This window comes from Clupea harengus, unplaced genomic scaffold (genome assembly GCF_900700415.2).
Source record: "Clupea harengus unplaced genomic scaffold, Ch_v2.0.2, whole genome shotgun sequence".
Lineage (NCBI taxonomy): Eukaryota > Metazoa > Chordata > Actinopteri > Clupeiformes > Clupeidae > Clupea > Clupea harengus.
Genome location: NW_024879856.1, coordinates 13,286 through 29,395, shown reverse-complemented (window position 1 = coordinate 29,395; position 16,110 = coordinate 13,286). Strand labels below are relative to the sequence as shown.

Below are 16,110 nucleotides of genomic sequence, written 5' to 3'. Positions count from 1 at the left end.
TACATTTCCTTGGAAGTCGCTTTGAATAAAAGCGTCTGTTAAATGACTAAATGTATTAATAACAAATGCAATAAATTGAAGCAGTGAAAATAAATTGTCTGTATTTCTCTCTATTCTTATCATGAGTCCACCGTAATCATTTTCTACAATAATGATATGCTATGGTGTACTAATAACACTCATATAATTATGAGTGCTTTGTTCTCCGCATCACCGACACTACAAAAATGTACCACTCGCAAAAAAGCGCAAGACAGTCAATGTGGTGTTTGCAATAAATGACTTGAGAAGGTCTTGTAAATTAATGATTTCTTGTCGGCTGAATCGGTAGCGCTCATACAAGAATAATGGATCTTGGCGATCGCAAAGAACTCTCTCCCTCCGCTAATCTAACTCTAATATCAGTCCTTGGTCAATGGGATCCCTCCTTTTTCCGGGGGTGTGGCAAGCTTATCCAGCTACACTTAAGTTAGCCTGCCCTGGAGCAGGTTAGTGCTAATCGATATGTAACTATGGTGATTTATCAAAAGTTGCTTCCACGAACCAAAAAGAGGGGCGTTTTTTATCTTAGCCTGAAAATTAGCTCGCTAAACCATTTAGCGAGCTACGACGAATACCCCCCTGGTGTCACAGACTTGGGTTCCTCACGGCACTCTAACAATCCTAACAGGGAGTCAATCAGAGCCATAACTATCAGCACCTGTACGGTGCCATCATATGTTCGTTAGGCGCAACAGTCAAGGGGGGCGGTGCCCAGCAGAGTTCTGACAATGAGCGGTCCTAATTAAAGACACGGCATACTACACACAAACAAAATAAAACAACAACATGATACATTACATACACACACAGTCACACAACACCCTCATATGACATACACACACACTAACAAACACACACACTGTTACAAACCAGCTACGCTGATAGGCAACAAATGAAGAACAAGACAGAATGGGCTCGTGTCTAGGGGGGTTTTAATAAACAAAAAGGCGATATAGAACAGAGAATTTAGTTAACAAAGTAGAACGACGAGGAAGGCCCGAATAGCGTGGCGGCACGCAGTCGAAGGAGAGAGGCCTTCTGGACGGCGATCCCGGCCTTAAAACATATCGGGCTCCGCCCACGGCTGACAGGCAACACCTGCACACATTCAAAGTAGTAGGCAAAGTAACAGACATAGAAATAAGGTAAAACAGCGACCCCTAAGGCAGGAGGACGTAACACACACACACACACATACTATTACAAACACACACGCACACACACTTACAAACACGCACACACACACTTACAAACACACGTACGCACACACACTCTTACAAACGCATACTCTTATACACGCTTACACACACACACACACACACTTACAAACACACACACTTATATACACACACACACCCACAAACACTTATACACACACACACACACACACGTATACTTAAACACACACACTATTACAAACACATACACACACACACACTTACAAACACGCACACACACTTACTTACAAACACTCACACACACACACACACACACACACACACACACACACACATACACACACACACACACACACTTACAAACACACACTTACAAACACACACACATACACTTACAAACACACTTACACACAGTTACAAACACACATACACTTACAAACACACTTACACACACTTACAAACACGCATACACTTACAAACACACTTACACACACTTACAAACACACACACACACACTTACAAACACACATACACTTACAAACACACACACACTTACAAACAGACATACACTTACAAACACACTTAAACACACTTACAAACACACATGCACTTACAAACATGCAGAAACACACTAACTTACACACACACACACATACATACACACTTACAAACACACACACACACACACAGACTTACAAACATACATACACATACACTTACAAACACACACATACACTTACAAACACGCACACACACACTTACTTATAAACACTCACACACACTTACACACACACACATACACACACACTTACAAACACACACACACACACACACACTTACAAACACACACTTACACACACACACACACATACTTACTTACAAACACGCACACACACACTTAAGCACACTTACAAGCACACACTTACAAACAGACTGTGTGTAGAATTTTGTAAAAGTGGACAAGGTATTGAGACGAGTGTGAAAACTGCAGTAAAATACTTCTTACATTAACCTTTTGTTATCTAAAAGGAAACAAATAATATTTTTCCTTTTCTCTCTACTGTCATGCTAAACTAAAGTGAATATCACAAGGCCAAGTACTGATTGCTGACAGGGAATTTTCATGTTCCCTCTTACACACACACACACACACACACACACACACACACACATGCAACATATAATATAGAGGCACACATACATTTCACATCATTTTGAAACACAAAAAGCATTAACTGTTTCACACCCACATACTGTACTTTGTACATTTATACTCTCCCCTTTCAGAAAAATAGAACATGCACAGAACACATGAGGTAATAACTGCTTCTCTCTTTATCCTCATGTGTGTCCCTCAGCTGATCTAATAGTATCTTTCCTTCTTTCTCTCTGCAGCCTGTCATACTGCAGAATTACAGATGAGGGCTTCAGATCTTTAGCATTAGCACTGAAATCAAACCCATCAGCCCTCAGAGACCTGCAGCTGGATGGGAATCAGCCTGGACCCTCAGCACTGCAGTTGTTCTCTGAACTTCAGAATGATCCAAACTGCAAACATATCAAAATATCAGGACTCTTATGAATCCATTCACATTTTATTCCACATTTAGTATTCATCTACAATGTGTATTAAACAAATCATTCAAGTCACTGCATGTATGGTATATGGTAGTATATGATAATTGTCCAACAGCTCCTTTCCACTGTACCTGTCTTTGTTTAGGAAGAAATTATGTTACTTCTATCTCTGTACTCTACTGGACTGTAAATATGTTTCCATCTCCCTTGTATAGTACTTGCATCACATTACTGTTGGAAGCAATATGTCCTTTTTAGTAAAAAAGACCGTCAGTAGTGTTGTATAAAAAGAGTTTTCATTCATATTCCCTTAATTCTAATATTTACAATAAGCATAGCACATGACCAATGAGAACAAATTAATGTTTATTGTTCAATTATTCTATATTTGTGGTCATTTGGAGTTTACACTGAAAATGGTCTGTGTGAGATTCCCCATTATCCCGTGATCAGGATGCTTTGTGCCCAGTCTTTAGTCGGAGATTAAACACTTGTGGGTCGAGTGCTGGGTGCCGTAGGGAGTGCAGGGTTGCGTTTCTTGAAAGTGTTGTTGTTCAAACAGAGGATCCTCAGTCATTTTCTCTTTCTTTGTTACTATTGTTGCTGCACAATGACACTTTAGGTAAAAATAGGCAGCCACTTGAGGCAAATCTAAGATTATAAGATACATGTAGCACGTAGTGGTAAAGTTCACATAAAACAGCGAGTTTCATTTAGCGGTTTATAGCATTTCTCTGACTACCACTAGAAACACCATGACATTATGATGCTTGTCTGATTTGGCATAGAAAGGTTTACAACCTCATCCTTGTTTATGCCTGGGAAGAGATTACATTATTTGTGGAAGCACAAATTCTCAACTGCAACAGGTTTGTGCCGGATTGACTGGAAAAGCTTTAACACAAATGTACTAAAGAAACCACTGAACTAGACTGGCCAACCAAATCAGCACAATCTTACCTGTATTGCTTGTTGAAAACATGCTTCAAACCTGTGCTTCCCTTAAGGAATCATATTTACAGAACAGAAATGGGACAAATGTCAATTGTCAATGTCTGTTTAATCATGGTGTGAATGGGGCCATGAGTGTTCAGCTATGACAGGCAGAGTGAAAGCCACAGGATAGGAAGAGTGGATGTGGTGTTGGGTGTTAGCTAGTCCTTCCCAGACAAAGCAGTGTACTGTTATCCTGTCTCCTTGTTACCTCGGTATAAACATCATTCTGGGCTTACTGCCATTAGTGTTCATGTGATGAGAATGGAAGGGGAGAGAGAGAGATGACAGCAAGAAATGGAGAAAGCAGTTAAAAGAAATTTAAATGATGATGAATGAATGAGAGGTGAGCAGAGGGAGAGCAGGTTCACACACCTTCACTAGGAGTTTGGTTTGCACGTGGCAACGGTGAACATTGTCATGACGATATGCTCGTCTTCCTGGCCTTCCTTGTTAAGATGAAGTGCAGGTTGGCCTGTTCCACCAGCTTCCCCATGTAGTCATTAGCATGAACCTCAATCACCTCCATCACCACTGTATAACACACCAGACAGAGCTTAACACACACACACACACACACACACCTCCTTCTTCACTGCAGCATACGCCAGTCAGAGCTTAACACACACACACACCTTCCTCTCTACTGCAACACACTGGACGAGAGTTGAACACTCACAACACAATTTAAACACACGTACATATGCAAACACCCTACCTCCCTTATGTGCACACAAACACCCATACACCAAAAAACACAAATATGCACTCTCCTTCCATTCTATTAATTCACACACACAGACATACACACACACACACACACACACACACGCACACACTCACACACACACACACACACACGTGTGTCTCACCACACTGAGGGTGGGGTTCTTAAAGATGACCTCAGTGCTGGGCACTCCTGTGTAGAACACCACAGAACCACTGACATAGACCACTGACATAAAACAAGCATGCGCCACTGTCCACTGTGGTTCTTTAGCTCCAAAGTTGGCTCAAAGTCGTCCCCAACTCTCACCTCCAGGGTGGGTAAAATCAGCTCCATGTCTGCCGGTGGAGGCTCCACACGTTGCCGCGGGAAACCGTACTGCTCCGCCTTCTCCAGCACTGTCCACACTTCAGCGCTGCCTGCAGGAGGCCAGAGGTAAGTGCACTTACAGAAGGCAAAGCAGCAGTGCAGTAGCAGCAATGTACACCAGAGGGCATGTAAGAGTAAATGAGGCATTGAAGAGTAAATGTGTCTGGCCACCTTTGCCTGCAACATTACTTGTTCAATGAGATCAGTGAGATCAATGTGGAATAAACAAACAAAAAAATATGGGTGGAGATGCAATTGGAGCCATGCAACAAGCAAGACCAAGTCATACTGCAAGTAATCATCTGGATGTAATACTAGTATTGTACACGGGAAGGAAATCTTCACGATACAATACGTACCAAACAAAAGTGTCTTCATACATAATAAAGATGTAGGCCCTGTGGTCTTACCCTCCGGGATCTTGTAGGCATCAGTGATTTCACGGCGCCCATTACTGCCGAGAGCTTTACTTAGAACCATATGGCCTAGGGGCTTCATGTTCTTTCGCACCGGTCCCAAGGATCCATCACGGTTCCGCTGGTAGAACACCACATCACTGTTCACCTGAGGGACACAGCTTATTCTGAGTATAATCAGTAGTAGTGGTCTAGCAACTCAGTGTTAGGCAACTTTAGGCACTGGAATGTTGCCCAAGTTCATAGTAATGTTGGTACACAATGGAAATACCTAGAGCTAAGACTAACCCATGTGTCTTGAAAAAGACTTCTGAAATGTGGGCTAATTTTGAAAATTTTAAATCACACGAGAATTTAAACTGGTGTTTTAAACTGATGTGATATAGATGTGTTCTTACCTCTGCAAACACGAATGGGGAGTCAAATGTGTAGCAGATCATGCCATGTTTTATGGCATGGACTGACGCAGGACCACACCTGTACATGCCTGTAGTACATATACACACAAATACACACAAACACAGACACACAGACACAACAACCATCTATGAATTTTTACGGTATAAGAAAAAAATGAGGTGTGTATATTTATGTGCGAGTGTTAACATGTGCATGTCCGATTGTGTGTGTGTGTGTGTTACCATCACTAGTGTCCTGAGATGTGGCATCCATCACCTGCCAGCCCCCAAAGCCATCAAGGAAGTCAGGCCGGGACATGAAGCAATCATTCCAGCAGTGGTAGTCCCTGATAACAAACACACACACACACAAAAACAAACTACATTTCTGAATTTTTGCATCAAATATGCTTGCTTTTAAAGGGGAGAATGGAGAGAGAACCACAAGGCCCCAGTTAAGCAGGTTTAATATAGCACAGTAGCTGAGCCCATGAATGCAAATTAGCAGTACAGACCCAAACCTAGTACAGTCATTATAATAGAGTGCTGTGTGTCACACCCGGATTGGCTGCGCTGGGTCTGCCTCACTAAAACCCTGGTTAATAAGGCTTTGGGCCGTCACTCTCTCTCCGGTCTACAGGGGGAGCCGTCTGGTCTGGCCAAAGTGGCTATAGTCAGGTGGCTTAACAACGCGATCGTGACAAGAGTGATAAAAGCATGAAATTTGGCACACAATTAGCTTATATCCTACTAAAACATATTAGAAGGGGTGCCCAAGTGAAACTGCTCATTTTTTCGTTTTAATGAGATATTAAGTTTTGACCTAAATCAAGATATGCGTTACCTGTGGTCCGATTTTCAAAACGGTTATTTTGCCTAGAAATGCTTACCAAATAAGTAATAAATCAGTTATTTATGCATGTTTGTGTTTTCTTGTTTGTTTTTTGATATCTACTAGTTTAAACAAATGTCCCTTTAAGTAGCAAAACAGACAAAAAGACTTGTGCCCGTGCGCGCGCTCATCCAAGATGGCGGGAAAGACGTAATTCTGCTATATCTGTTAGGTAAAACCGTTATTTTACCACCATTTAAAACCATATTTGCATTTGTATCTTTTATATGTATAAGGACTGTAATATTTTATTAAAGATTTGCTTCAACATCATTAAAATAGCACCAACAAAGGCGCATTACAGTACCAGTAGGCTACCGCAGAAAAACGGTAAAATTGGAGCAGATTGAGCGTGTCTTTTCCTACATCAAAACTGATCATATGAGGAATGTGCTGTTATAAATTGACAAATGTGATGATGAAAAATTAACAAGTGAATAGCATTTATCGAGCTTATCGAGTACATAGAAGAATGTAGCTATTAAAAAAGGAACTCATATGTTTAAACTTTCTGAGCTGTCGTTGTACATCAAGAGGCTTGAAGATATTGGAGTTAAGAAAACTATAAATAAAACCAGGTTAATCAATGTCTTGCTAGAACATTACAAAGAGGACTCTTTAAGAACAAACTGATGGAAGAAACACCGTTTTAGATTTCCGGGATGCAATAAGCAGGCTATTGAAGGATGCTTTGAAACAACACAACTTTTCAGAAGACGCCGAAATTCTAGCGAGGCCTGCAACAATTGTAGGCTAAGGAAAGACATTTTTGCACACAACGGATTTATTTTTTCTGGGTGCTTTCCAATGGACTGCCATTCAAAATATTAACCGTCAAGCTTAAAGTCTCTCGTTTCTATCATTCTTTATGGTCTCAACATAGAGGATCAAGAGAAGTCTGAAAGCCAGGCATGTTTGGCCAAAACTGGCCAAACTCGCATTTCAGCATCTCGTGAGCCACCCCTACCACTATATGTTGGGCTAAATATGCATAGCTCCACTAGAAGTAAGACATTGATAGAAAAGATATACCAAATGGGCATTTCTGTTTCCTATGATCGTATCATTGAGATAGAATACTGGCTAGAGACGTCTCTTTGCGAGCGCTACAAGGCCAGATTGGAGTGCGCTCATGTTCTTAAGGGCTGAATTTGTGATAAATCGTTGATGAGTGCGTTCACATGAATTCTACAGGCATCAATAATTATAATAATAATAAATACAAGAATATTTGTATCATTAACAATTACGTTTCACATTTATAGTCATGATTCTACGAGGCTTCGTGATAAAATAAATAAAGAAAACGAGAACGGCTCGTTCAATTTAAGAATCAGTGCACACTTTGGCCGTTTAAGAACACATTTCCAGGCATTCATGACCGGTGGAGATCTTTTCTTAGGTTGAAGATATTAAAGACACTTAACACAATGTGCGAGAATGAGGTCCATTGCTCACAATCCCAGCTCCACGACATCAGTCTCCTCATTCACGGAACTGGTATCAGCATCTTTCAGTTTACAACAGAAAGTGTGCCTGGCGAAAATAGGCCCCCACTAGTTCTGCCATGTGGAACAGAGCACCAAGGATAACCAAAGAGCTATGAAACGGTCTCTGCAGTTGCAATAAGCACAAGTTCAGTTTCCGTTCCAGCCTGCAAAATAACACCACTTCACGGCAATGTTAGCATTAGGTTTGGATGACTATCCCCAAGTGTCTATACCAGTGTTTCTCAAACTTTTTCAGACCAAGGACCACTTAGCCAATTAAAAAAAACTCGCGGACCATCTAACTGAATAGTATATCCCCGGAACAACAGGCCTTCTACCCAGACCTGGCACCAGACAATTGTTAGCGGCACATGATTTTCGAGGGTGGGCACTCCTTTTTTAAATACCGGTAGGCTAGTTATAGATGATGCGCTAGGTAAAGCATCTGGAACCCTGCTCCATGCGTGACTTCGTTATGTTACAAACTATAGTTCGCTCACAGCCTCATACTCCCATCACACACTCAGACACGCCAATGTATCACACAACACAACCAATGCACTTACCGACCACGCGAATGCAGTAATTCCCTACCAACAGTAGGCTAGCCGACTGGCATTAATAAAGCCATCCTAGTAGTCAACTTTTCATAATTAAGAGTTGTCATTATCCAACGTCACACAACACATAATATAGTTATCATCTTGCTGTCTCCGCAGTGGGAGAAAAAAAACGCTGTTTGAATGCAGCTCCGCGGCGGGATGATGCCCACTGCGGCTGAACCATCTCGCCGTTGCACCGTCTCCTTGTCTGTCAGAGGCTTTCTCATTTAATTTTCTCTTAAACCACCAATCCATGCCCTTGTTAATAGGTTAGGCAACTCTTTAATATATTAGGCTACTACTGACTGTGTTCTCTTCGTTCTGAGTTGTATGTTAGAAATGTCGCAATAATTTACTTTTTGCAGTCGCGGACCATTACGGGGCACTGGCGGTCCGCGGACCACACTTTGAGAACGACTGGTCTATACTGTATGCAGAGAGCTGATTACGTTCACCTGCAAACAGCGCTGCTCACGTTGCAAATGTGTTCAAGAAAAGTTGAGATGCAAGCCAATGTGTTAATGTGATTGTCCAGAGAGCAAATCGTAGAGCTATTTATAACAGCACATTCCTCATATGATCAGTTTTGATGTGCGAAAAGACACGCTCAATCTGCTCCAATTTTACCGTTTTTCTGCGGTAGCCTACACTGAAAACATTTTTTTGTTGGATTTACTCAATTCAATAATGGACATTGGTTGCACACAAATGGTTTGCTTTGGTAGCAACTAACACAATCGTGTTGAATCAACACAAACTATTTATGTTCACTCAACACAAGTACTTTATGTTGATACAAAGTAAATGGAATGTGATGCAATACATTTAATTAATCACTTTAGTCCAAAACAATTCAATTTTGTTGATACAAAGTTAATGGAATCTGATTAAATAAAGTAAATTAAACTCTTTTTAATCTCTTTATTCCAACGCAATTCAATTATTATTTTAGCAATATCGAAATAACATTACATTTTAATTATATATTTTGTATTTATACTTTTTGTAAATTAATCAATTTTAATGTTTGTCAATGCATTCCAGATGTCTATTTCTTGATCATTTTAAACACTAACCACTTGTATTGTCATTAAAAACTATGAGACAGTTATATTTACTAAACGTTTATTCCACAAATAAACCCAAATGGCGAAAACATGCCAAAGACTTCCCCCTGCATTGCAATTCAATTCAATTAGTACAATTCAAATTAATCTAAAACTGTAGTAAATCTACAAAAAAAAAAAAAAAAACACTGACTTGTGGTAAGAAAACCATATAATACATATACTCTCTACACAGGAAGCTTACTCTGACTTCTGGTAAGAAAACCATGAAATCATGTCTTATCTGCGAGCGAGAGAGAGAGAGAGAGAGAGAGAGAGAGAGAGAGAGAGAGAAAAAATAATTGAGTATTGCACTACTCAAATCATTTTCTGATGAAGAAAAGAAAATCTAGGAGAAACCCAATTGAAACTAAAGGTTTTGGAATTACCGTCTATATATATATATATATATAGACGGTAATTATATACGTATATATAATATATATATATATAAACACATATACAAATGAATAGTAACATTGAAATTGTCTAGAACTGTACTTTTACAACTATAAAACACTGGACTGGTTGTAACAAAACCAGGCTGCAACACCACTCAGTCCTGGAATGTAGAGTCTACGATGTACCATCTTCTCCACTCATACTGGAACAGAAGGGAGAGTTCTCTTCACTGGCATAGCTTAGTATTCAAGCTTTGAGCCTTTCTTGACAGTTCATCCGCATCCAGCTCCATGATGATATTTTGAAATACCTCAAAGGTGTAGCGGAGCTTTGTAGGGTACTGCATGTTCAAGGCGTAAAAGAGCCCAAACAACATTGCAGAAGCAAGTGCTACATTCTCAAGATCTTGAAGCACCATCACACCCTCGAGGACTATCCTGACGTCAGAGGGTTCACTGCTGGTAGTGTCTCTCGCAACATAGATCCCCACTGTTGTTCTCTCTATGGCACTGAGGAAATCGGTCTCAGCCATTTCCTGGTCAAAAGAAAAGATACAATTCTTTAATGATTCAGGTTCAGCATCTTGTCACTTGGCTTGTAAACAATTCAACGGTGTAATCATTTCTACCGACCCAGGCAAAGCTGCTGCAGGGCGGAAGGTAATGTTTCTCCCCCGTGTGTGTGTTTGATTGTCAGTCTGTATGTGTGTGAACAGGATTACCAAAAACTACCAGATTTGTATGAAACTTGGTGGAGGGGTGTAGCATGGGCAAAAATAAATCTCACATGATTCGTCATTAGGCTCCTTAATGATCACTGTAAAAGAGCTTCATAGTTCCTGTGCATGGGAGAATCTAGCAGAAGGACAACCATCTCTCCATCAATCCGGCCTTTATGGCTAGACTGAAGCCAGAGCCCACCTGGAAGCCAACGAGAACTTGTCAACTCGTCACTTCAGGTGTTATGATGAACTTCTGTGCGTCAGAGTATCGTCAGTGTCATTTGCCTGACTCCAGGAAGCTGGACTGGATGGAGTGCTTCAGAGATGGTAGGCCTTCTGGCAGATTATCCCATCTTTGCACAGTGAAGCACTGTAACACTTATTAGTCGCATACACTTACCACGTACTCCTGCACAAGATCCTCAGGATCCTCGTTGAGGTAAATGCAGAGTCCTTTGATGACACATTCCCGTCTGGCATCAATGTCATTCTCAAGGATTAATACAAAGCACACAGCAGCATTTTAACAGAGATGTCTACATGGACACAAATGTGATGGTTATAATGACAGTTAAGTTAGAATTCTTACCGTCACCATGGCAGACATGTCTTTCAGCTTCTGTCCCTGCTGCCCCGATCTCTTCTCAAATATTTTCAGCAGATTTGCAGTGTGTTGGTCCAGCTGCGAGAGAAATCTTGACTGTAGAGGCATGGTCGTAATGCGTTTGAACTCTGCATTTATCTGAAACATGGAACAATTTTGTAACAATATGGCACACTGATATACACACAAGACATTTGTTGAGACACATTTGGCCAAGCATTAGCTTAAAAGTCATACCATACCTCCACTACATCAAAGAGAGCTGGCCAGCGCTCTTGAAAATCGCTGATCATCGGTGCACTACCTATTGATCTTCTCAAGGTTACCATCCGAAACCTACGACGGTGAAAAACAATCAACCCATACTTTGGACCTACTTGGTAAAACTGAGAGGCAGCCCTTACAACGCCACATTCACAGCATTTACTACAACACTTCAAGCACCATTCACTGCAAAAAAAGAGAATTAACACTATTAAGCATTATGTCTAATGAGATAATCCACACAAATTAGTACAAAAAGTATTTCAAGTTCAACAATGAATATGAGCTGTCAAAATTGATGACATATCAAAAAACAATGAATCAAAAATGGGGGTAGGTCATGGGGCTGTGTGAACTGAGATCAGCAATGATATTCGAATTTCTCTCTAAAAATGTAATTGATATTATTATATTTTGCATAGAGAATGACGCATAATGCATGTAATATCAGAACTGGTCAGTGAGGTAGGCTACTTAATTGGCCACTGCAAAAGAGCTGCAGTTCCTGTGCAGAGACAGGAGAACCTAGCAGAACAACCATCTCTCCAGCTCTCCATCGTAGCCAAAGCCCACCTGAGAGGTGGCGACAGCTAGTCAGACTCGTTAGATCAGAGAGGTATAGTAAACACCGCATCGTCGGAGTATCGTAAAAGTCGAGACTTCAGGACTGGATGGAGTGCTACAGAGATGGCGTTCTGTCAGAGTATCCCATGTTTGCACAGGAACACTGAAGCTATGTAAACGTGTCTCTTTTTAGTACCGGTTTACTGTGCAAAACTAGTTCACTGCAATGTTAAAACTTCGCTATAAAAATACCACTTCAAGAACCGAAAGAGTCAAAATAACAAACAGAATACACCATGTAATTACGAACTCATGATTACCGGGATCAGATTGTTTTTCACCGCCGTAGGTTTCGTGTTTTGAAATACATGCAAGTCATCGATCATCTGTCTGTGACAGAAAGAACCTCCGTCAACGGTCTTGACGTAAAAAGTCCACACAACAATAATGGCAATTGCAACTTCATGTAATACTCACGACAAACACTTGAGCCCACGGTAACAGAGCTGACTCCAGGTGACAATGTAGAGTGTGAGAAAATGTAAATCTGCAGCAACAGAAAAACACTTGTATCATGCACTCAATTAATAAATTGTATAAGTTATAAAGCAGGGTTTCTCATTAATGTATTTAGTGGAACGACGTTAGTCTCCAAACACTCTGAGGCGACAACGTCACGTTTTTTTTTTTTAAACTAAAAACCTAAATAAATGTAATATAACCAGAAAACGTTTGGTTATAATAATGGGCCTCATTCTCGAACATTTTCTGAAGTGTCTTCTGAAATGTTTTCTTACGGACTTCGGAAGACCAACGTAAGAAAAGAATGTCTGTAGAGTTGATGTGAACGCTATCACCAACGATTCAGCCTTTCTAACACGGAGCGGCCACGTGGGGCATCTGGTAGATTCAAAATAAATTCCTTCTTAACTGCATTCGGGAATGAGGCCCAGTGTACCTTCATTTGTAGCTCAAAAGTTTAGAATTTTATGAATATAACCTTGAAAAACAGTCTTGTCACATCGCGTGGTCGGAGACTCATGTCAGAGACCCATGCACTTATGCTAACGGTGGTTGGCCGCCAGTTTCATGTGTGCACGCACCCCCACATAAGTTATTAAGGGGGCTAACACACAAAAGTATTACACAAGTTCAGACAACCCTACTCGGTTCCCAGGTTTGACACAAAATAGTGTCACTAGCATGCAAATTATAGCAAGCTAGTCTCATGGTGTAGTAGGCTATCTTAAATGGTGGACGAAGGTTTGTACTTACCTAGCATGTGATAGCCAAAGCTAATCCTAATGCTAACTTTAACTTATTTTTTATTTAAAATGGTGAAAGACAAGCCATCTAGTTACTTAAAATCCTACATAATTTAATTACCAGGTAGCTATTATTAGTCATGCATACTTACATAGTTGAAATGAGTGATGGCTGGACACGTATGGATAAACCCCAAATTTCTTCCACTGAGCTGCACTGTTAGCCCCAATTTCTTATCAAGTCTACTGTACGTAAACAATTTAATTACAGTGCACTTAAAAAAATTAAGTTTTATGACATTACTACTAAATGTTAAGTATATTCTACCAAGTGTGAAGACATTACTACAAGTTTCTAAGTATATTCTACCAATTTGTAGATATAGTCGAATGTGTGAATAACTTTAAATGAAATGGCTTTAAATTACTGAGTTTTTTTCACTTAAAGAATTTAAGTTTATGACATTACTACTAAATGTTAAGTATATTCTACTAAGTGTGATGACATTACTACAAGTTTCTAAGTATATTCTACCAATTTGTAGATATAGTCGAATGTGTGAATAACTTTAAGTGAAATGGCTTTAAATTACTGAGTTTTTTTCACTTGAAGAATTTAAGTTTATGACATTACTACTAAATGTTAAGTATATTCTACTAAGTGTGATGACATTACTACAAGTTTCTAAGTATATTCTACCAATTTGTAGATATAGTCGAATGTGTGAATAACTTTAAGTGAAATGGCTTTAAATTACTGAGTTTTTTTCACTTAAAGAATTTAAGTTTATGGCATTACTACTAAATGTTAAGTATATTCTACTAAGTGTGATGACATTACTACAAAATTCTAAGTACTTTGTAGATATAGTCGAATGAGTAAACATAAGTGTTAACTTAAGTTAAGTGGCTTTCAATTACTGAGTTTTATTCACTTAAAGAATTTAAGTTTTATGATATTACTACCAAATGTTAAGTATATTCTACTAAGTGTGATTACTAAAAAATTCTAAGTATATTCTACTACTTTGTAGATAAAGTCGAATGAGTGAATAACCTAAGTGTTAACTTAAGTTAAGCGGCTTTCAAATACTGAGTTTTAGTCATGACCAGAGTGCATTGTGGGAATGTGAATGCTCTTGACAGCTGAAAAGCATTAAGTAAATTAAGTCTGTAATTAATTTGGCAAAAAAACAAACTACAAATCTGCCGTGGTTAACCTAACGTGGTCACAACTTGAATGCGGAGCATGTTTAATTGAATCGCTCCTCTTGTTTTTTTACAATGTTTTGGAAGTGCAAGTACTGTCCTCATAGCTGTGAAAAGAGAGCACAGCTATTTAAACATTATAGACTAAAACATGGAAGTTAAGCAAGAACAGAGCCTTTTCCTTGTTTATATCAGGAATGTCTGTGTACGTTCAGGTTATGCTTAATTTGGGGAAATGCAAGCTGCCACAAGATGCAAGCTTGCGAATAGGTGCTAACTGGTTGCAATAATTTAAAAAAAAACTTTTATTTTTGTATTTATTTTTTACGTTTTTGTATTTTTGGTTTTCTAAAAAGTGTTGAAATAAAAGTGAAATAAAAAACTTGTCATTTTGAACTTGTAATTAAGTGCATTGAACTTACACACTTAAGTGTAGTAATTATGCAAAGCGATTTTTTTAGCGATTTTATTTTAAGTGAAATGAACTTCGGAATTAAGTGCATTGAACTTAATGCTTTAAGTTTAATCACTATGCAAAGCAGTTGATATTGCAATAGATTTTAAGTTAAATGTACTCAAGTTTTCATTACACATTACTTGATGTTTTTAAGGCAACCACTTTCCTCAATTTTTTTAAGTAAACTCAACTTATCTGGGCTTAGTGTATTGCAATAGATTTTAAGTTGAATCAACTTGGAATTTTAATGTTCATTGAACTTAATGCTTTAAGTGTAGTCACTATGCAAAGCAGTTGATATTGCAATAGATTTTAAGTTAAATGTACTCAAGTTTTCATTAGACATTACTCGATGTTTTTAAGGCAACCACTTTCCTCAAATTTTTTAAGTAAACTCAACTTATTGGGGCTTACAGTGTGAGCCGTTGAGTGATGGCTCATGGCCAGGGGCGGTTTTTCCTACAGGCGGTCGCCTAGGGCGCCACTCAGAGGGGGGCGCAAAAAACTGCGCCCAGCAAAAACAAAACAAAAAGAAAAACAAGAATTGTGGGTTTTTTTTTGCGCCCCCTTCTATATCTCCAACCAATATTTTGACATAAAAAAAAAACATTAGGGTAAAATTAGCCAAAAATCGAAAACGGAAGGGGTACGTACGTCCTTGTTGTTGTCAGAACATGCAAGCACAGTGAGGCGTTTGGTTAGAGTGTGTGTGTTCAAGAAACTTTGAAGAACAAAATAATGAAGAGGCAAAAGCCATCCGGGGCGCAATTTAGGAAGAAAAGAAAGGAAGAAGAAAAGAAACGTGCCAAGGAGAAAGGTAAATCCTTAAATCC

The 16,110-nt window shown here is 39.3% G+C and overlaps 1 pseudogene; it reads right to left on the bottom strand.

Annotated features, from left to right (window-relative positions):
- Positions 1-4,209: 4,209 nt before the first annotated feature.
- LOC122130537 lies at positions 4,210-12,707 on the bottom strand (annotated as a pseudogene).
- Positions 12,708-16,110: the final 3,403 nt, after the last annotated feature.